The sequence below is a fragment of the Macaca mulatta genome, chromosome 15, assembly GCF_049350105.2.
Source record: "Macaca mulatta isolate MMU2019108-1 chromosome 15, T2T-MMU8v2.0, whole genome shotgun sequence".
Classification (NCBI taxonomy): Eukaryota; Metazoa; Chordata; class Mammalia; order Primates; family Cercopithecidae; genus Macaca; species Macaca mulatta.
In genome coordinates this window covers 97489076-97510172 of record NC_133420.1, presented here as the reverse complement: position 1 = coordinate 97510172, position 21097 = coordinate 97489076, and the positions used below count along the sequence as shown (strand labels likewise).

At 39.2% G+C, this 21097-nt stretch overlaps 1 protein-coding gene across 2 annotated transcripts in view; it reads left to right on the top strand.

Moving 5' to 3' along the window:
* The first annotated feature begins 13700 nt into the window (after positions 1–13700).
* SMARCA2 (SWI/SNF related, matrix associated, actin dependent regulator of chromatin, subfamily a, member 2) overlaps positions 13701–21097 on the top strand; it is a 222486-nt gene continuing 215089 nt past the window's right edge. For both annotated transcript variants that reach the window (XM_077966143.1, XM_077966133.1), the window contains exon 1: positions 13701–13837. The gene's annotated coding sequence lies outside the window, so the exon portion shown is untranslated. The remainder of the gene's footprint in view (positions 13838–21097) is intronic.

Genomic DNA, 21097 nt, shown 5'->3' with positions numbered 1-21097 from the left:
TGGATACAGGTAAAGTATTTTCAAGACAGTTGCCAAAATTAGGGGTCAGCAATTTTTTTCTGTAAAGGACCAAAGAGTAAATATTTATAGTGTTGTGGGCCATATGGTCTCTGCTACAGCTACTCAATACCACTATTGTGGTGAGGGCAAAAGCAGTCATTAACAACGGTGACCATTTGGGCATGGTCAGATTTGGCCCATAGGCTGTTTGCTAACCCTTGGTCTAAGTTATGATTTAATCTGGGAAAAGAATGGAAGAAAAGCCAGGACAAGAAAATTCTTAATAATATCTTTTATTTATACTTAACAATGGTTCAGACATAGACAAGGTAAGTTACAAATGTAAAGAAATGAGAAAATGATGTTTGATGCTAACAGTTGACACCAGACTTCCTTCTAGGAAGAGAATATTGTTAAGAGAAAATACCCTGACAAGCGCTCGGGTAGAGAAAGTGAGAATGTGGGAACTGGAGCTTAGGAGATCTGTTGTATTTGAGAAAGGAGTAGTAATATTCCATTCATTCCAGATAGGAATTGAAAAGACAGTGGGAGCCTAGATGAGTCTCAATATGACTCTACACTGTGAACCTCTGAATCTCCACAGGGTTATTTAACTCATAAAATGTTTAAAGTGAGTGTATTTTTTGTTTTTTAAGAAACCAGCAAAGAGACTGGGGCCTAATACCTGACTCATTTGGAGCAGACCTTAAGTATTTTGCCAGGATCTTCGAGTATAGAGACAAAGAGAATCATAAACATGTAAGCCCTAGAAACACCTCGAAATTTTAGGAAGGCCTCTGGCTGTCACAAGCCATGGAAATGGAGTGCAGAAGCATTTAACCAGATGTCCACAGGGCAGGGGACCCAGCTGGAACCTCTCGCAAAAACATAGAGCATATCGTGATGTAAATAACAATGATTGTAATGGTCTTATAAAGCACACCAAATACTATCTATCACAATGTTAATTAAAGTTTTTAAAGGGTCACTTACTACCCTATTCCATTGATTATGAAGGTGTTCCTAAAATAAGAAATATAAGTTTCTGGCAATTTTACATAGTTTTCATAGAAATGTATCCAACAATTTTTTACCTTTCTAAGATGAAACTGTTTTCTTAAGTGCTCGGTTCTTTTTGTGAAAAGGTTTTTCATACATCATAGTCTGTGTGGTCACGTTTCCCAAAAGTCCATTGCCAATTTTGGTTAAAAAAAAAATAGGCATTAGCAAGTAACACTGGGAACTTGAAGAAAGAATGTTCATAATAATGAAAGCCATCAGATAACCCTTCCACAGAATATTGACACATAAATGCATGTGTTCTCTTCTCTGAGAATGAATGCTGCTAAGAGTGCTATGGTCAGCTGTGTGCTCACGTATACTGGCATATACTTGGCACATCATATTCTTGGCTGCAGGATTGGAGTGAGCCACTGCTAATGATGGCTGAAGAAAACATTCCGGAATGTCTTTATTTTATAGGAAAGGCACTGTGATAGAGATAAAAGACGTCTTACTAGGAAATGGGTAGTCTGAATTTGAGCCTGAACTCTGCTGCTTCTTACTCTATACTCAAGGTTTAACTAGATTTTTGAGGGTCTCAATTTCATCACTTGCAACATGGCGATAATGCCTATTCTTCACGTGTCACCTGGTTGTTATCAGAAGTAAGTGAGAAAGGTAGGCAGAAAAAGCTTTACAAATCGATGAAGATATGGAAGTTCTTTTAAATTGATATTTTAGATGATATTGTAATTCATTGTTAGGTATTTTAAATATGTTTTCAGATTTCACTTAATAGAATTCAAGCATGAATCGACTGAGTATGTGTGTTATCAATATATCAATAATATATGTTAAACATAATCTTTGCTTCAAGTTTCTTCTCCTGACATTACTTACTCTCTGCAAACTGACAGTGAACCAAATGAAAGCAAATGGCAAGTTGTGCATTGTATGTTGGACATTGTTGCTCACCTCCCCAAGGGCCATCCACCCCCTTCTGCCTCCCTTGTTAACAGCACCCAGATTTTATTCATATATCTGTATCTAGACTCACATCTTTACTCCCCATTTCAAGGATAACTATTGATTCATCAAAGCCAATCATTAACCTCATTCTTTGCCAGTGACCAACTAAGAGGTGGACATGTAACTCAGAACTATTGAATGCATAATGATAACACTTACTGAGCACTTACTATAGGCCAGGCACTTTTCCAAGTACTTTGCATGTATTAATGCTAATCTTAACGACAACCCTTTCAGGTAGGTTATATGACTATCTTAGTTATACAGTTGAGGAAATTAAGAGCTGGAGAGACAAAAATACTTACCCAAGGAAGGAATTGAGCCAGGATACAAACCTAGGCAGCATAGTTTCAGAGCCCATGTTCATTGCCAGTATTCCATACTGATGGGAAAATCTCCTGACGGTTTCTGGGAAAGGTCTCTTCACCGACAAAAAAGAGTTATACAGGAGATGGCCTGTTTCCTTCTGCTGGATGTCTGAAGATTGCATGTGATGCCTGGAATAATGGCAGCCATCTTGTGATGAGGGGAGCTTAGCTCATACACTGAGGATAACTGAGTAGAAAGATAAAAAACATTGTGTTGAAACACTGAACTTGCAATCTCTGTAGCTTGCCTACTTCAGTACTTCTTCTTAAATGAAGTAATACATTTTTATCTGTGTTTAAACAATTTTGATTTGGAGGTTTCTATTACTTGCAGTCAATCCCATCCCAGCTGACCTAATACAGGCATGCAAAGAGGTATGGTTATGCTATATTCCACAGAATGATTGCCCTCCTTCTTTTTTTTTTTTAATGTATTTATTATTATTATACTTTAAGTTGTAGGGTACATGTGCATAACGTGCAGGTTTGTTACATATGTATACTTGTGCCTTGTTGGTGTGCTGCACCCATCAACTCGTCATTTACATCAGGTATAACTCCCAATGCAATCCCTCCCCCCTCTCCCCTCCCCCCTCTCCCCTCCCCCCTCCCCATGATAGGCCCCGGTGTGTGATGTTCCCCTTCCTGAGTCCAAGTGATCTCATTGTTCAGTTCCCACCTATGAGTGAGAACATGCGGTGTTTGGTTTTCTGTTCTTGTGATAGTTTGCTAAGAATGATGGTTTCCAGCTTCATCCATGTCCCTACAAAGGACGCAAACTCATCCTTTTTTATGGCTGCATAGTATTCCATGGTGTATATGTGCCACATTTTCTTAATCCAATCTGTCACGGATGGACATTTGGGTTGATTCCAAGTCTTTGCTATTGTGAATAGTGCCGCAATAAACATACGTGTGCATGTGTCTTTATAGCAGCATAATTTATAATCCTTTGGGTATATACCCAGTAATGGGATGGCTGGGTCATATTGTACATCTAGTTCTAGATCCTTGAGGAATCGCCATACTGTTTTCCATAATGGTTGAACTAGTTTACAATCCCACCAACAGTGTAAAAGTGTTCCTATTTCTCCACATCCTCTCCAGCACCTGTTGTTTCCTGACTTTTTAATGATCGCCATTCTAACTGGTGTGAGATGGTATCTCATGGTGGTTTTGATTTGCATTTCTCTGATGGCCAGTGATGATGAGCATTTTTTCATGTGTCTGTTGGCTGTATGTATGTTTTCTTTTGAGAAATGTCTGTTCATATCCTTTGCCCACTTTTTGATGGGGTTGTTTGTTTTTTTCTTGTAAATGTGTTTGAGTTCTTTGTAGGTTCTGGATATTAGCCCTTTGTCAGATGAGTAGATTGCAAAAATGTTCTCCCATTCTGTAGGTTGCCTGTTCACTCTGATGGTAGTTTCTTTTGCTGTGCAGAAGCTCTTTAGTTTAATTAGATCCCATTTGTCAATTTTGGCTTTTGCTGCTGTTGCTTTTGGTGTTTTAGACATGAAGTCTTTGCCCATGCCAGTAACAGACAAACAGAGAGCCAAATGAGGAATGAACTTCCATTCACAATTGCTTCAAAGAGAATAAAATACCTAGGAATCCAACTTACAAGGGATGTAAAGGACCTCTTCAAGGAGAACTACAAACCACTGCTCAGTGAAATCAAAGAGGACACAAACAAATGGAAGAACATACCATGCTCATGGATAGGAAGAATCAATATCATGAAAATGGCCATACTGCCCAAGGTAATTTATAGATTCAATGCCATCCCCATCAAGCTACCAACGAGTTTCTTCACAGAATTGGAAAAAACTGCTTTAAAGTTCATATGGAACCAAAAAAGAGCCCGCATCTCCAGGACAATCCTAACTCAAAAGAAGAAAGCTGGAGGCATCATGCTACCTGACTTCAAACTATTCTACAAGGCTACAGTAACCAAAACAGCATGGTACTGGTACCAAAACAGAGATACAAAACAGAGTCCTCAGAAATAATACCACACATCTACAGCCATCTGATCTTTGACAAACCTGAGAGAAACAAGAAATGGGGAAAGGATTCCCTATTTAATAAATGGTGCTGGGAAAATTGGCTAGCCGTAAGTAGAAAGCTGAAACTGGATCCTTTCCTTACTCCTTATACGAAAATTAATTCAAGGTGGATTAGAGACTTCAATGTTAGACCTAATACCATAAAAATCCTAGAGGAAAACCTAGGTAGTACCATTCAGGACATAGGCATGGATTGCCCTCCTTCTAAAGTAGCAATGTAGCATCACTAGAAATATGTCAGAGATGCTGAAAAGAAATTTCAACTTTGAGAGAGTAGATTAGACAAAATGATGCAAAATCGTTTCCAATTCTAGGTTGTCTACTTCAGTGAAATTCTGGTTTTCCCTATGGAGTAGGATAATTAAGATGGAAAGTATTAAAATACAATTGAACAACTTTTTGGAGGGAAATGTAAATATTTAGAAGATAAATGAAGAACAAGATAAATTCACAGAACTTTAGGCAAATCCTTTGGTTCATTCAAGGAACGGAGACTAAAAGTAAATTGGACATTAAGAATAAGCCAACTTACTTTGGGAATTTGCTTCCTCAGTTCCATCCACAAAAATCAAGCAAACAAAATTCCTAGCCTCTATATTAACTATCTACATAGTTCTTTTTTCCATTTACCTCCTTAGAAGAAAAGCTTTTAACTTTTCCCTGGGAGACATGCCTTTGCTTCTTCTTTGCCTTCCACCATAATTGTGAGCCCTCCCCAACCATGTGGAACTGTGAGTCTATTAAACCTCATTCCTTTATAAATTACAAAGTCTTGGGTAGTTCTTTATAGCAGCATGAGAACAGACTAATCCAGAAAATTGGTACCACAGAGAGTGAGGCACTGCTGTAAAGATACTGGAAAAGGTGGAAGTGAATTTGGAACTGGGTAACAGGCAGAGGTTGGAACCATCTGGAGGGCTCAGAACAAGATAGGAAAATGTGGAAAAGTTTGGAACTTCCTAGAGACTTACTGAATGGCTTTGACCAAAATGCTGATAGTGATATGGACAATAAGGTTCAGTCTGAGGTGGTCTCAGATGGAGATGAGGAACTTGTTGGGAACTAGAATAAAGATCACTCTTGCTATACAAAGAGACTGGCAGCGTTTTGCCCCTGCCCTAGAGATCTGTGAAACTTTGAACTTGATAGAGATGATTTAGGCTATCTGGTGAAGGAAATTTCTAAGCAGCAAAGCATTCAGGTGGAAGCAGAGCATAAAAGTTTGGAAAATTTGCAGTCTGACAATGCAATAGAAAAGAAAAAAACATTTTCTGGGGAGAAATTCAAGCCTGCTGTAGAAATTTGCATAAGTAACAAGGACCCCAGTGTTAATCACCAAGACAATGGGGAAAATGTCTCCAGGGTATGCCAGAGATCTTGTAGGCAGCCCCTCTCATCATGGGCCAGAGGCCTAGGAGGAAAAAAATGGTTTCATGGGCTGAGCATAGGGTAGGGCCCCCCTGCTATGTGCAGTCTAGGGACTTGGTGCTCTGCTCCCAGCTGTACCAGCCATGGCTAAAAGGGGCCAAGGTATAGCTCAGGCCATGGCTTCAGAGCATGCAAGCCCCAAGCCTTGGCAGCTTCCACATACTCTTGAGTCTGTGTGTGCACAGAAGTCAAGAATTGAGGTTTGGGAACCTCCACCTAGATTTCAGAGGATGCATGGAAACACCTGGATGTCCAGGCAGAAATTTGCTACAGAAGTGGGGCCTTCCTGGAGAACCTTTGTTAGGGCAGTGCAGAAGGGAAATGTGGGGTCAGAGTCCCCATACAGAGTTCCCACCGAGGCACTGCCTAATAGAGCTATGAGAAGAGGGCCACTGTCCTCCAGACCCTAGAATGGTAGATCCACTGACAGCTTGCACCATGTACCTGGAAAAGCCACAGACAACACAAGCCCATGAAAGCAGCTGGGAGGGGGACTGTACCCTGCAAAGCTATAGGGGAAGAGCTACCCAAGGCTGTGGGAATCCACCTCTTGCATCAGCATGATCTGAATGTGAGACAGAGTCAAAGGAGATTATTTCAGAACTTTAAGGTTTAGCTACTGCCTTGTTGGATTTTGTACTTGCATGGGGCCTGCAGCTCCTTCATTTTGGCCAATTTCTCTCATTTGGAATGAGTGTATTTACCCAATGCCTGTACTCCCATTGTATTTAGGAAGTAACTAACTTGCTTTTGATTTTAAAGGCTCATAGGTGGAAGTGGCTTGCCTTGTTTGAGATGAGACTTTGGACTGTGGACTTTTAAGTTAATGCTGAAATGAGTTAAGACTGGGGAACTGTTGGGAAGACATGATTGGTTTTGAAATATGAGGACATGAGATGTGGGAGGGGCCAGGGGCAGAATGATATGGTTTGGCTATGTTCCCACCCAAATCTCATCTTGAACTGTAGCTCCCATAATTCCCACATGATGTGAAAGGGACCCAGTGGGAGGTAATTAAATCATAGGGGCAGGTCTTTCCTATGCTGTTCTCATGAAAATGAACAAGTCTCATGAGATCTGATGGTTTTATAAAGGGGAGTTCCCCTGCCCACGCTCTCTTGCCTGCTGCCATGTAAAACATGCGTTTGCTTCTTTGCCTTCCACCATGGTTGTGAGGCTTCCCCAGCCATGTATAACTGTGAGTCCATTAAACCTCTTTCCTTTATAAATTACCCAGTCTTGAGTATGTCTTTATTAGTAGTGTGAGAACAGACTAATACACATAACATCAGGAAGATGTAATATTAGAGAAATATCAAAGCTTCTTCAAATAGTCCCTAAATTTAATTAAATCCAACCAATCTCAATATATTTTTTTGAAACTTGTTGATGACCTAGGGTTCACATCAAATCAAAACAAAATGACAAAGAAAAAAGCAGAAAAGTTTGAGAGATCAGAGTAATGAGAGGGCCTTTTCATTAAGATACTAAAGTGTGCTACAAATCTATAATTATCAGAATAATATGGCACTGATGCCATCTTCTAAATGTGAATTATTTTTCTCTCCTTCTTTGCCTACCATAATCCTAATCTGCTGAAAAGTATCCTTTTCCGGGAGACTTTCTCATAGCTCCCAATCTGGAAGTCACTAGCCATAATATGTTTGCTCTTCTTTCTGGCCATTAATTTCATGCTCTTGGCTATATATAAAAAAAAAAAATCTACTTGCCTTTTCTGCTACAGAGTTTAAATTCCTTTGGTTTCATCATCTTTACTTGAATATGTTTATACCTACGAGATAACAACAGTTGTTTTCAATATCATCTGTGGCAGAGGACAGTATGAGATTTAATAACATAATGATGCCAAAGCATCAAAGTTAGGTCTGAGGACCACCAGCAGCAGCAGCACCTGGAAGCTTAGACATGCAGAATTGAGGGCCCCATCCCAGACACACTGAATCAGTAGGTGCATTTTAACATGATCTTCAGATGATTTGTATGCACATTAAATTTTGAGAAGCACTGCCCTAAAGAATTACATGGAATGAAAATATTTCGTAACTCTCCTAAAGCAATCAGACATAGTTGGATATCTTCCTGTGTTATAAGCAAATAGAATTATTCACATTTTATGTTTCCTTGATCGGCAAAAATTTAGTGACATTAAAAAAAGCGCACTAAAGAAATCTGGGTTCAGGAGATGGGATAAATCTAATGAGAAAGGCGGATGGAGAGGGCATGTACAGGGGATTGTGAAGGCAGCAGTTTATAAGTTGGGAATGATTTGATACTTGGTTTACTCCCTCTACAGGGCTTTCTAATTTATTTTCCCAACCCTGATCTTCTTACTAAGATATTTTTCTTTTCCATCACCCACCTAATCTACATTTTAACCTGAGCTACTCTGATCTCACCTCCAACTCATTATCTTCTTGACAAAACCAGTCATTCCTCATGAGGTCCCCATTTCTATCATCCTAAGCCTCAGTCCCCAGATCATCCACTACAGTGTAAGTTCCCTAAAAGCACACAGTGGCTGTCTGGTTCACTTGCTCTGTGTCTGGAGAACAGAATAGCACCGGGTATATAGTAAGTGTTAAACAATAGAATTCAACGCATGAATCCAAGCATAACAATTTGGAAAACTTTTAATCCCCCGGACCCTTCCATTAATTTATAATCAATTCCCACATCTCCTGGGAACAGTGCTTATTTTGCCCTGAAAGTTCCTTTAAGTTTATTTTTATTGTATTGCCACCATCGCTATGACCACTTCATGCCTGGACTATCATAGTAAAATCTGAGACACTCTCTCTGTCTCCTTTCTCTGATTCTTTTCTAATTTATATCCAAGTAACATGTTACAGTCCATTATTGCCAGACTCTTTACTCTGGCATTCAATTCTTCAGAGTCCAAATCCAAGTTTCCTTCCTAGTCTTGTTCTATGACTTCCCAAAGGGAACCTTTCTTTTTAACTAAGATGATGTACTCATGCTTCTTTACTTTGCATTCCCTGATATAATCTATTTCCTCAAAGTAAAATATTCCTCCCTATTACATTTTCCTATTAAATCCTACCCATTCCTTAAGACTTGGCTCTTCACACATTTTCAGCGAAACATAATACTTGACCACTCTAATCTGGCATGAGTTATCATTGACTCATTCCCAGGGATATCAAGTGATATCTCCTTGGAGCTCTCATGACAGGCATTATCTATAATGCCCAACACTTACTATGTATATTTCTTTGAACATATATCCTTCTGCATATGTATTGTACATATGGGTAAATGAAGAGGTCAAGTTAGGCAAACCTGGGATTAAAGTTTCTCTCTACCATGTAGTAATAATGTAATGTTTGGCAGTGTACTACCCCTCTCTGGGTCTGTTTATTCTTTTAAAAAGTACCTAAGTTATAGGATTTAGATAATTAAAATCAACTGCATTTTTTTTTTTTAGATGGAGTCTTGCTCTGTTGCCCAGGCTGGAGTGCAGTGGCATAATCTCAGTTTACTGCAACTTCTGCCTCCCAGGTTCAAGAGACTCTCCTGCCTCAGCTTCCCAAGTAGCGGGGATTACAGGTGCTGGTCACCATGCCTGGCTAATTTTCATATTTTTAATAGAGACAGGGTTTCACCATGTTGTCTAGGCTGGTCTTGAACTCCTGACCTCAGGTGATCAGCACCCCTTCTTGGCCTCCCAAAGCCCTGGAATTACAGGTGTAAGCCACCGTGCCTGGCCTCAACTGCATATTTTAAAAAGCTCTTAGCAAAGTGTCTGGAATACTCAACAATATTGGCATCTTTTCCCCAGAGCCCCTTCCTAAGGTTGAAGCTAGTGTTTATCCTTGTATATTTCAGCAGATCAAAATATTTACTTATTCACTGGTGAATTGATAAAGATTAATATTGGATATCAATATAGACTTTCCACTGAAGGATTTTGAGAGAAAAATTTTCTACTTTTTGGACAGCAGTAGACACTCTTCTCTTTGCTAAAGGTACTGGCAGGGGGAGTATGTAAAAGAGAGACAAAAGGTAGACACTGCATTAGAGTCCTATCTTAATTACTTACTATGTCTTTGATAGCATGTCTTGTAAGAGGGTGTAGTTTTATCATTAAACTACCCTGAGAAATAGAATATGTTGCAGAGCAATTTCACTGTGTAATCTTAGACAAGCAGGTTAGCCTCTCTAAGACTATCTTCCCTATTTAACAATAAGATTACAGCAGGTGACCCCTAAAGTCCCCTTGGAATGCTACAAGGGTATCGTTACTTTGCTGTGCAATACCAAGATGGCATTATCTCCTTTATCATTCATCTATGTAGCAGCCCTAAGAAATATTCTTTCTCTAAGTAATGAATTATTATGAGACTCATTTCAGATTATAGAGTAATAATTCTAATGATTATAAGATACTAGGTTGTAATTCAATTATTATTAAACCCCAGCATTTTCACATTAACTCTGAAAAAAGTATGATGTCTTATAACAGTAAGTGATAACAATACTGAGTTTTACTTTACTTTGGAAAAAGGCAGATTATTACACAGAGGTTGAGCAACTCACTCAAAATTAACTACTAGCCTCTTGACCAAAATAAAGATAACCCATGAGTTTCCTAATTTCTACTTCTTAATTTTACTAAACACAACACATGTCTTTGAAGCATTAGAATTAGAATATTTTAATATGGTAATTGTCAAATATGGCAAAGTTCACATAAGATACTATTGCTTTTTATTCAGCAATACAAAAAAAAAAAAAAAGATTTGCTGTTGGGTCTCATGCATGTCCTGACTTGACAGGTGATATTGTGTTTAAAATGCATGTATTTCTAGAAAATCAACATCCATGCTCTAGGTGACACAGATGAAGCGGCATGTCTACACTTGCCTTTTGACACAGATCTGTTGGAGTGAGTGTGTGTGTGTCTAAAACATTAAATTGATATTTTTTTCCCATCAACCTTATTTCAGTATTCTCTTTAAGGACTGATAAGGCCAGGCGTGGTGGCTCATGCCTGTAATCCCAGCACTTTGGGAGGCCGAGGCGGGCAGATCACCTGAGCTCGGCACTTTGAGACCAGCCTGACCAACATGGAGAAACCCTATCTCTACTAAAAATACAAAATTAGCTGGGTGTGGTGGCGCATGCCTGCGTAATCCCTGCTACTCAGGAGGCTAAGGCAGGAGAATAGCTTGAACCCGGGAGGCGGAGGTTGCGGTGAGCCGAGATCACGCCATTGCACTCCAGCCTGGGCAACAATAGTGAAACTCTGTATCAAAAAAAAAAAAAAAGGAACTGATAAAAGGCCAGTTTAAGGTCATTTTGTGTCGTGGCTGTGGCTGTGACTATTCACTCTGTGTCCCATGACCCCAGACAATCTTCAGCAGCAGCCTGAGTCCTCAGGCTTCAGTAAGAGACCGCTGAACAAGCTGCATGAAATATGTGGGCCTTTAGACCAATCTGCAACCCCAAGTTCAGCAGCAATGGATTTGGGCACTGGGCAGTTCATTTCCTGTGAAACCCAGGTCACTATCTTTTCAGCAGAAGTTGGGCCTTTCCCATCTCATCTGTATCTGTATTGAAGCAGAGTCTAGATACGGCTTCCCCTGGGAGTTTGTGGAAGATATACTCTGCACATGCAGAACTTCCTGGGTCAGTATTCCTCCCATTGCAGACACACTGGGAGCGCCCTTACTTTACACAAGATTACAGTATCTGTATAACACAGGCACATAGGTGACCACTTGTGCCACAGAAACACAGGTCCACAGAAGATGCCCCTGTGAGAGGCCAGTGATCAGCCCTGGGGTTGATAACCACCAAAACTGAGGCTTCTTGAAAGCTATTTGGATCTGGTTAAACAGGGTTCAGTATTTAATTGCTCAGCAATGGATGAGTCTCTGCTGGCAACAGCAACCTCAGAACAGCACTTTGACTGGCATTCATGGAGGACAAGTCATGACATCAGTTCTGTTTTCAATGACAACAAAGGCCCAAGCTGCCATCAGAAGCATCTCCCAGCTTCTTTGAGTGGTCTGAGGCTTTATTCTATAGATACAGGGTTTCATCTAAAAGTCAAGCCAGGTACCAACCAAGTGGCTTCTGCAGCAAGGAAGTGGAGGACAATCTCCTTCTTCATCTGCAGGACAAGGGCTCTTGATATTGTGATGATTTCCCTTTAAGTTTATTCAGGAATCAAGGACCACACCACATGAGCCCTTCAGGCAGTGTGAAAAGGCTTTGATTTGTTTTTATTCACTTAACTTGTACAGTGCTCCCAGCAGGTTTGAGCAAAACCTGAGATTCTTACTGAGGTAGAGGACCAGACAAATCAGTTTGACCTTGGATCATGCACCCTTAGCTTTAATGGTAGAATCTGGTGATAGAGACTAGAAACACCATCACATTCATAAGACCCTATCAGGATTTAACTGTATCTTAGAACCAACCAGAAAAAATGTTTAATAGAGAATTCTTGCACTGTCCTTAGAGATCCTTGGACCAGAATGCAGAAAGGAGGGCACCATTCTGTGATTTTCCTCTGCAACTGGGGATCAGATCATGTATTTGCTGGAGGAAACAATAACTTGGCAAACTCTCTCTCCTCTCTTTCCATGTGCTAGGCAAGTGATGAAAGAGGAGTGAGGCTGACTTCAGCTCTGTCACAGATGTTGACTCACCACTGGTCTGCCTTCTCTCTCCCTTGCCACTCCCTTCCTTCTGCCAAAGTTAGCATGCTGGATCAGTAGGATGCAAAGCTGCGCATGACCCTTTTTGGGGCTGGACACTGTCATCTGGCCAGATAAACTAACAGGCTAGCAAATCCAGTTGGGGCTGGTTGTACTTTGCCCACGTCTGTTGCAGCATATGGTGCATTCACTTGAAGTGACTGACAGAGCTATTTAACTTTGCAGTTTGTTCGTCTGATGCCCCTACCCAAATACCACACATACTGTCACATATTGGTGAACAGTCTTCAGTGTGGTTGCAATTCATGGCTATCATAAGGGGAATACTTTAAAATTGGATTTGAGCTCCATAGTTCCTAAGATGGCAGAGCTGGACAGAAACATTTGGAGACATACCCTTTAATTGGCCCCATAAATTTATACAGAAAGAAATTGAAGCAGAAAGATTGAGTGACTCCCGCAAGGACTCACACAGCCAGTTAGTATTAGGACTAGAGCTAGAACCTTCGACCCTGACTTCCAACTCAGTGTTTTTTCCAGCTCAGGCTGTTCACATGTTGCCTTTCATTTTATCTCCAAAATTTGGCCCCTTGGAACCTTTCCTGGAATTGGACTTCTGAGCCTAAAGTGGCTTAATGCACACTTTTGGGAAAGGATAGCCAGGAGGCCTCTAAGTGGTTTTGATCAAGTTTGCCAGTATTTACACCCTAGGATGATCTGCATAAACTTCATAAATAATGTAAATTCCTACAAAGTGAGTTAACAGTGAGCTACATGGTCTTTTGAAAAATCCGTGTTATGCAATCACCCTGGCAAAGTTAACAACGCAATAGAGTACTGAAGGTAACCACTGATTGCAGTCACTGCTATTGACCATTTTAAGTGTGACTATTTTTAAAATACTGTATGCCTCATTAAGCTGGGCTCTGAAAATGAGGAATTTGCTTTAACTGCATTGTTTTGAATTGCTGAGAGAAGAATCTATCAACCACAAGGTGCCCTGCTGCTGAACTCAGCCAAAAAGCTGTTAATAACTCCAGCAGATGTTTCAGCTTTTTAGGCCAATAGACTCCCTCTCTCCCTGCCCTCCCCTTTCCAGAATCTGATGCCAATATGACTGAACTCCAGTTTTTGTGGTGGTTGTCGCCACCGCCGCCGCTGCTAGGGCCGGTGATACAATGCCGCTGAGGAATGATCCTTTAAACAACCGGTGGCCACAGAACCTCAGCCCTTTAAGGTCAGAATATTATTGCTTTTACCATCAGAAATTTAAATCTTCAGGGGGGAAATGAAGGTAAGGGCACAAATTCAGTATCTTTGTTTTGTTGTCTGCCTTCATTGCTAGTCATTTTGTTTAGCTTTTTGTGGCTTCTCCCAATGCTAAAAGTGCATTTCTCAGACTCATCAGAGTGCTGGGCTTGCTAAGGTTAAGGGTCATTCATACACTGGAGGCTCCACTGATCCGGGAGAGAGGTTCTTGGGTTAGCAGCTTTACAAAGGGGGCCTCTGCGTGATGCACAGTTTTGTGTGGTTGTATGCCTGATACCGTGTGGCTCAGATGCCCTGACCTTAGCACTTCTGCAATATTAGATGTGTGTTTTATAAACACAGCTACATCCCTGTGAGATAGGTAGAGTATGAGGGCACACAGGGTCACCGCAGTCCCATACCAGGATTTATCAACATCTCTGAACTGGGATAAACCTGACATTGTCACCTGAAATTAAATCGACATTCCAATCTTTCCAAATGAGAAGACGTTAGAAATAAAGGCGGAGGAGAGATCCTTCCCCCTTCCCTGACACTTCCTGCCCTGCCTCCTACTCAATTATTTTGGAGAGGGTGCTTTAACACACCCTGGTGACAACAGGGTGACCAAGAAAACACAGGTGCACCGCATTATGAAATGCTGTGTTGGCTAGGAACACATCTGAACTGCACATCTATACACATCATCATGCAGAGAATTGCCATTTCAAGGGGGGAAAAAATGAGAGGCAGAATTAAGTTCATAAATATTTTGTTTCCTTATTTTGATGCAACACAAAGCCAGAATATCCAGGACTCTGTGGACCTCTATTGTCAGCTTCAACATTTGCCAACCATAGTAATTCAACCCCCAGATCTCTGCTGTATGCCATACTGGCTGTAAAAAGTAAGTGCCTTTTCCCTGGTGTCGCTGCCACCATACTGTTTGCATGCTCTCAGCCCTGTATCATTCTAATTCTCAAGAAAAGCTCAGGAATACAACGCAAGCCCCGCCGCCCCATCACTTTTTTAACCTGGATAAAGAAATAGATTACATTGTGACTTGGTCCACATTCTCTTAAGTACATGTGCAGAGAACTCATTAATGCTAATAGAATTTGCGCATATGCATTGAAGGGAGAATATAGTTGCCCGTGCCTGTGTATTCTTTATTTTCTTACTGTACACTTGAGGGTTCTGTGGCACCTATAGCTTCTAATTCTGAAACATGAGTAATTCAGATTAAAAAGTATACCATTCATTTTGAAATATAGTGTTCCCACTAGCAAATGGGATGGACATTTCTGCTTAGATCACTATGATTCCAAGAAGCCAATACCAGATGATGATTCTTTAGTAAAATAAGCAACCAATGTTGTAATAATAAAATACGGTTAAAAATAAAAACAGCAAAAACTCACTACTGAATCAGTAGAAAATATATTCTCATTATTTAAAAAATACCTATAAAATAACCCACATGCATGTCTAGGGGAGTAAAAACACAAGATGATGGGGTAAAAAAGAACTGAAAATAATCATAGGTAATCTGAGACTCCAAGCCTGCCAGCAGTGAACATTGGTGACAGGCATTAACAAACTATGTGGGGATGTCTGAGGCCCAGCTAAATCCAGACCATGTACTTCATTAGGTCTTGAACTTTACCTGGAATCTTGTACTGCAAATGATGATTTCCAAACTGTTTTGTTCTTGATTATTTCCAGTCCAAGTAAAATGGACAATAAAGAAAAGATGCTTCCATGCTGTTTCCATGATGGATGTTCACAACCAAAATAACTTCACCATCTGATGTATTTCACAGTTTTAAGTTAAAACAGATATACTATAATATGCTTGTACATCTGGCTCAGGTGCTTCATTTGCCATATGTTTGTGAAATAATCCAAGGAGATGTTACAATTGTACGTTCCCCTTGGGACTTGAAGAAAATGTGCCCACAAAGAGTTACCTAATTATTCATTCCTGCCAACAACATCCTCTCCTAATAAGAAGGTGGTTCTTAAAATGAGACAATAGTGCTTTCAGTCTTGAGAGATGTCAGTACCACTTATTGTTTCAGAAACAGAAAATCTTATGCATTTTTTAAAATAAGAAAAAGATCTTTGGCCTTTAAAGCAAATAAAATACTCTGCAGGCGGTATATTTGGTATTCTTATGGGGGCAAATTCTGCAGCGCTGATCAAGGCCTATTGTTTCCTGAAACTCATTGAATTAAAGCCCATGAAGCCACATAGAAATTAGTGACCCAAAGTTGATAGTCTCTAAGGAATGGCTGCTCTGGCAATACTATACATTTATGGAGAACTTTGTAATCGGCAAATTGCTTTCATATATGTTACCACATTTAATTCTTATAATAATTTTGTGAAGCAGGTAAAAAAAGGCATCCCTTGTTTAATCATGCCACTTGTAGTACTGATTCTTCACAGCACTAATAAGCAAAATATGAACATCTTTTTTAAAAAAAATTGTAAATTACTTTGGTCTTTACTAATAAATACCACTTGCCATAGCACACATTTCTCTCTTTAAGAGTCATTGACAATCTGCTTTTTTCCCTCTTTTCCTGTTATTTGCATCCTTCTAAACTATGACTTTTTCTGATTCTATTTTAATTAAAAATTTGATTTTCTTTTGAGGATTAAAAAGTAGAGGGAGAATTCGTTTATTGGTTAAAATACAAGCTAACCATCAAAATTCAGATTTTAATGAGGCCCTAAGCCAGGACAGAAGTCAAATGCGTAAAGCATCTTCTAGGCCTAGCTTCATCCATTAATAAATCAATTTGGAAAAATGTGGCAATGATGAAATTATCAGCCAATAAACCTCCAATAGTGTGTTAATTGTATATTGACTGAAGTAACAAATTACATGGGGGTTGAATTTTCACAGGGACTGGAATAAAAGACCCTAAGTAGGCAGATTAAGTTACAGTTTCTTTTCCCCCTGAAACACAAACCTCAGTGTCAAACAGGAAACAAAGGATGAGAGACAGAGGGTAAGAGATTTGCCTCAGGTTACCCAGCTTGCAAATGGGAGTCCATGCCAGATCATCTCCCTCCACAGCGCTGGGAAACAACAGCAACTATTAAATACAAACGATCTCTTAGCTTTTCTAGTAAATCCTAACATTTTCTCATTACTCAATGTATAATACTTCCAATTTGTGTATAATATTTCCATTGAGAGGGAGACAGAGTTACTATGAGGAAATAATTAATTTTGGTCTCTTGTTGGGGTGAGTGAAATTCAAGAGAAAGTTCAGAGAACAAGTGTAAAAAACATCTCTCTAAAAAAGAAAATGCCGCCGGTCTTCCCTGATCCTACACACAGGCCAGTGGTGACAGCTATAATCATGGAAAGGGGCTTGTGTATCTTCAGTCTCATCATCTGATGGACTCAGATGTCTGAAAAATCTGTGGGAGCTGAGGGGTCTATTGTTAGAAATACTGAAACTGGTCTCCTCGAAGAAGAGAGTCTCAGCAGAATATTACACAGACCTCACCTAATCTCTTTTCCAACGTATACTGCAGCTAATTCATGGGGATCATTGGAGTCTATTGGTCAAAAGCATGAAACACAATCACCACCATAATACAGAACTCTTAAAAGTGTGTGCATGTCCCAGTGGTGGAACGCGTTCTTACTATGGCATAAATTGTAGTCAGGATACATCCCTAAGTGCGTCTCAAAAGTTATATATGTAATCAAGTAGGCATTCTGATTTTAATTTTGGCAGGGCATGCTTTGAGATTCCCCAGGCAATGTTTTTTGCCAGTCATTGCAATTATGTACTTAAAAATACACATGCACACACACACATGCACACACACACACACAAACACACACATTTTCTTCATTCACTAAAAGTATACTACACGCCATGGATACAAAGTTAAGAAGGCAAGGACTTGCTCTCAAGTCATTTAAACAACCGGAGAATCAGACTTGCAAACATGAAAATACGAGAATTGGATGATCCACAAAGTTGAGTGGCAGATTAGGATAACATGTCTAAATCTGTCCTGGAAAACTTCCCAGAGGAAGAAGAAACTTGAATAGGTGTTTTCCAGGTAGACGAAAAGTTTTAAATTGTGTGCTGAGTTAGAAGATGCTGAAGATGAAAGCAGGGAGTAACATCAATTTTTGTCTTTGAGTCCTAGGGCCACAGGGAAAGGAGAACTGGAGAAGGAAATTCTTGGAGGCCAGGCAAATGTCATGCATTGTATTGCAGTAGTTAAGGAAGTCCATGGACTTCATCAAGTGACCTCATAACCCATAAAATGTAGGAGAGATGCAAGAAGAATAAATAGGATATATTGTTTAGAAGGTGAGAAAGGAATCAAAGGTTCCCAAACGTTTGGCTTGGGAAACTGGGTAGAGGGTCGAAACCTTCACTAATATAAAGAGTATAAATATAATGTAAAAGGATGACATATGCCTGTAGTCCTAGTTACTCAGGAGGCTGAGGCAGCAGAATCTCTTGAACCTGGGAGGCAGAGGTTACAGCGAGCTGAGATCATGCCACTACACTCCAGTCTGGGCAACAGAGCGAGACTCCGTCTCAAAAAAATAAAATAAAATAAATAAATAAATAAATAAATATAATGCAAAGAATACAGAAAGAAGAATAGATTTTGTAGAATAACTGGGAATAGACATGTAAGCAGAGATTAACGTGTTCAATTCTGGACATACTGAGTTTGCAACGCCTGTAGGATATCAAAATGGAACTATTCAGAAAACAGTTGGTATGGAAGGGACTAGAACTTAGGAAAGAGATTTATTTATTTTACTATACTCTGTTTTTTCTTCCTATTTTTTCTTTGTAATTTTAATTTTTGTGGGTATATAGTAGGTATATATATTTCTGGGGTATATAAAATAAAATATTTTGATATAGGCATATGATGCATAATAATCACATCATGGTCAATGGAGTATCCATCACCTCAAGCATTTATCCTTTGCATTACAAACAATCCAATTATACTCTTTTAGTTATTTTTAAATGTACAATTAAATTAGTATTGACTATGGTCAATAGTGCTATCAAGTACTAGATCTTACTCTTTCTTCTACTTTTTCATACCCATCAACCATCCCACTCCCCCACCCCTCCCCGACTACCTTTCCCAGTCTCTAGTAAATCATCATTCTACTCTCTATCTCTATAAGTTGAATTATTTTAATTTTTAGCTCCCACAAATAAGTGAGAACATGTGATGTTTGTCTTTCTGTGCCTGGTTTATTTCACTTAACATAATGATCTCTGGTTCCATCCATGCTGTTGCAAATGACAAGATTTCATTCTTTTTTATGGCTCAATAGTGCTCTATTGTGTATATGTACCACATTTTCTTTATCTATTTGTCTGTTGATGGACACTTAGGTTGCTTCTGAATTTTGGCTATTGTGAATAGTGCTGCTATACATGTGGGAATGCAGATATCCCTCCAATATACTGATTTATTTTCTTTTGGGGTATATACCTAGCAATGGGATTGCTGGATAATATGGTAGCTCTATTTTTAGATTTTTGAAGAACCTCCAAAACTGTTCTCCATAATGGTTGTACTAATTTACATTTTCATCAACAGTATACAAGGGTTCGCCTTTCTCCACGTCCTTACTAGCATTTCTTATTGTCTGACTTTTGGATAAAAGCCATTTGAACTGGAAGGAGATGATAGCTCACTGTAGTTTTGATTTGTTGTGGGTTGTCTCTTCACTTTGTTGGTTGTATCCTTTGCAGTGCAGAAGCTTTTTAACTTGATGTGATCCTATTTGTCCATTTTTGCTTTGGTTTCCTATGCCCATGAGGTGTTACTCAAGAAATCTTTGCCTAGACCAATGTCCAGGAGAGTTTCCCCAATGTTTTCTTTCATTAGATTCATAGTTTGAGGTCTCAGATTTAAGTCTTTAGTGGATTTTGATTTGATTTTTTAATATGGTAAGACATAGGGGTCTAGTTTTATTCTTCTGCTTATGGACATCCAGTTTTCCCAGCATCATTTATTGAAGAGACTGTCCTTTCCCCAATGTATGTTCTGCCATCTTTGTCAAAAAGAAGTTCACTGTAGATATATGAATTTGTTTCTGAGTTCTCTAGTCTGTTCTACTGATCTAGGTGACTGTTTTCATGCCAGTGCCATGCTGTTTTGGTTACTATAGCTCTGTAGTGTAATTTGAAGTCAGGTAATGTTATTCCTCCAATCTTGCTCTTTTTGCTGAAGATAGCTTTGGCTATTCTGGGTCTTTTGTGCTTCCATATAAATTTTAAGATTGTTTTCTCTATTTCTGTGAAGAATGTCATGGGTATTTTGACAGGAATTGCATTGAATCTATAGATTCTTTGGACAGTATGGACATTTTGACAATATTGATTCTTCCAATTCATGAATATGGAGTATCTTTCCATTTTTTGTGTGTCCTCTTTAATTTCTTTCATTGGTGTTTTATAGTTTTCATTGTAGAGATCTTTCACTTCTTTGGTTAATTCCTAGGAATTCCAAGGAATTTAATTTTATTTGTAGCTATTGTAAATGCTAAAAATACTTTCTTGATTTACTTTTTCTTTCTTGATTTTTTTTCAGATTGCTTGCTGTTGGCATATAGAAATGTTACTGATTTTTGTATGCTGATTTTGTATACTGCAACTTTACTGAATTTATCAGCTCTAATATTTCTTCAATAGAATGTTTAGATTTTTCCAAATATAAGATCGCATTATCTGCAAACAAAGATAATTTGACTTCTCCTTTAGGGTAGAGTTTTAGATGTCAAACAGTGGTAGGGACAAGATCCCCCGAAAAGTGAATAAAGACGGACAGTAAGACACTGACATTTAAAAGGAGGGCAAAGAAACAGAAACCAACAAAGGCACTGGATAAGGAGCACCCCGTACGGAAGGAGGTAAGCCAGGTGAGAGAGAAAATAGACAAAGCCAGAGCTCCAAGAATGGAAGAAGAATCAGAATAATAATACTTATTCCACTGGGTTAGAGGGTGAAGCAAGACTGTCTCTGCAGTGATATGGGTAGAGCCAGGTTAGAATGGATCAGAGTGAGTGGATGATGTGGAATCACACATAGTAAATTTAGGTTGCACTTTCTAAAAAAATAAGTTATCAAAGGAAGAGGCATGAGGGTGCTAAATAAATGGGTCACTAAAAGGATTTTGTCTGCTTTTTTTTTTTTAATGAAAAGGATGATGAACAGATTCTTAG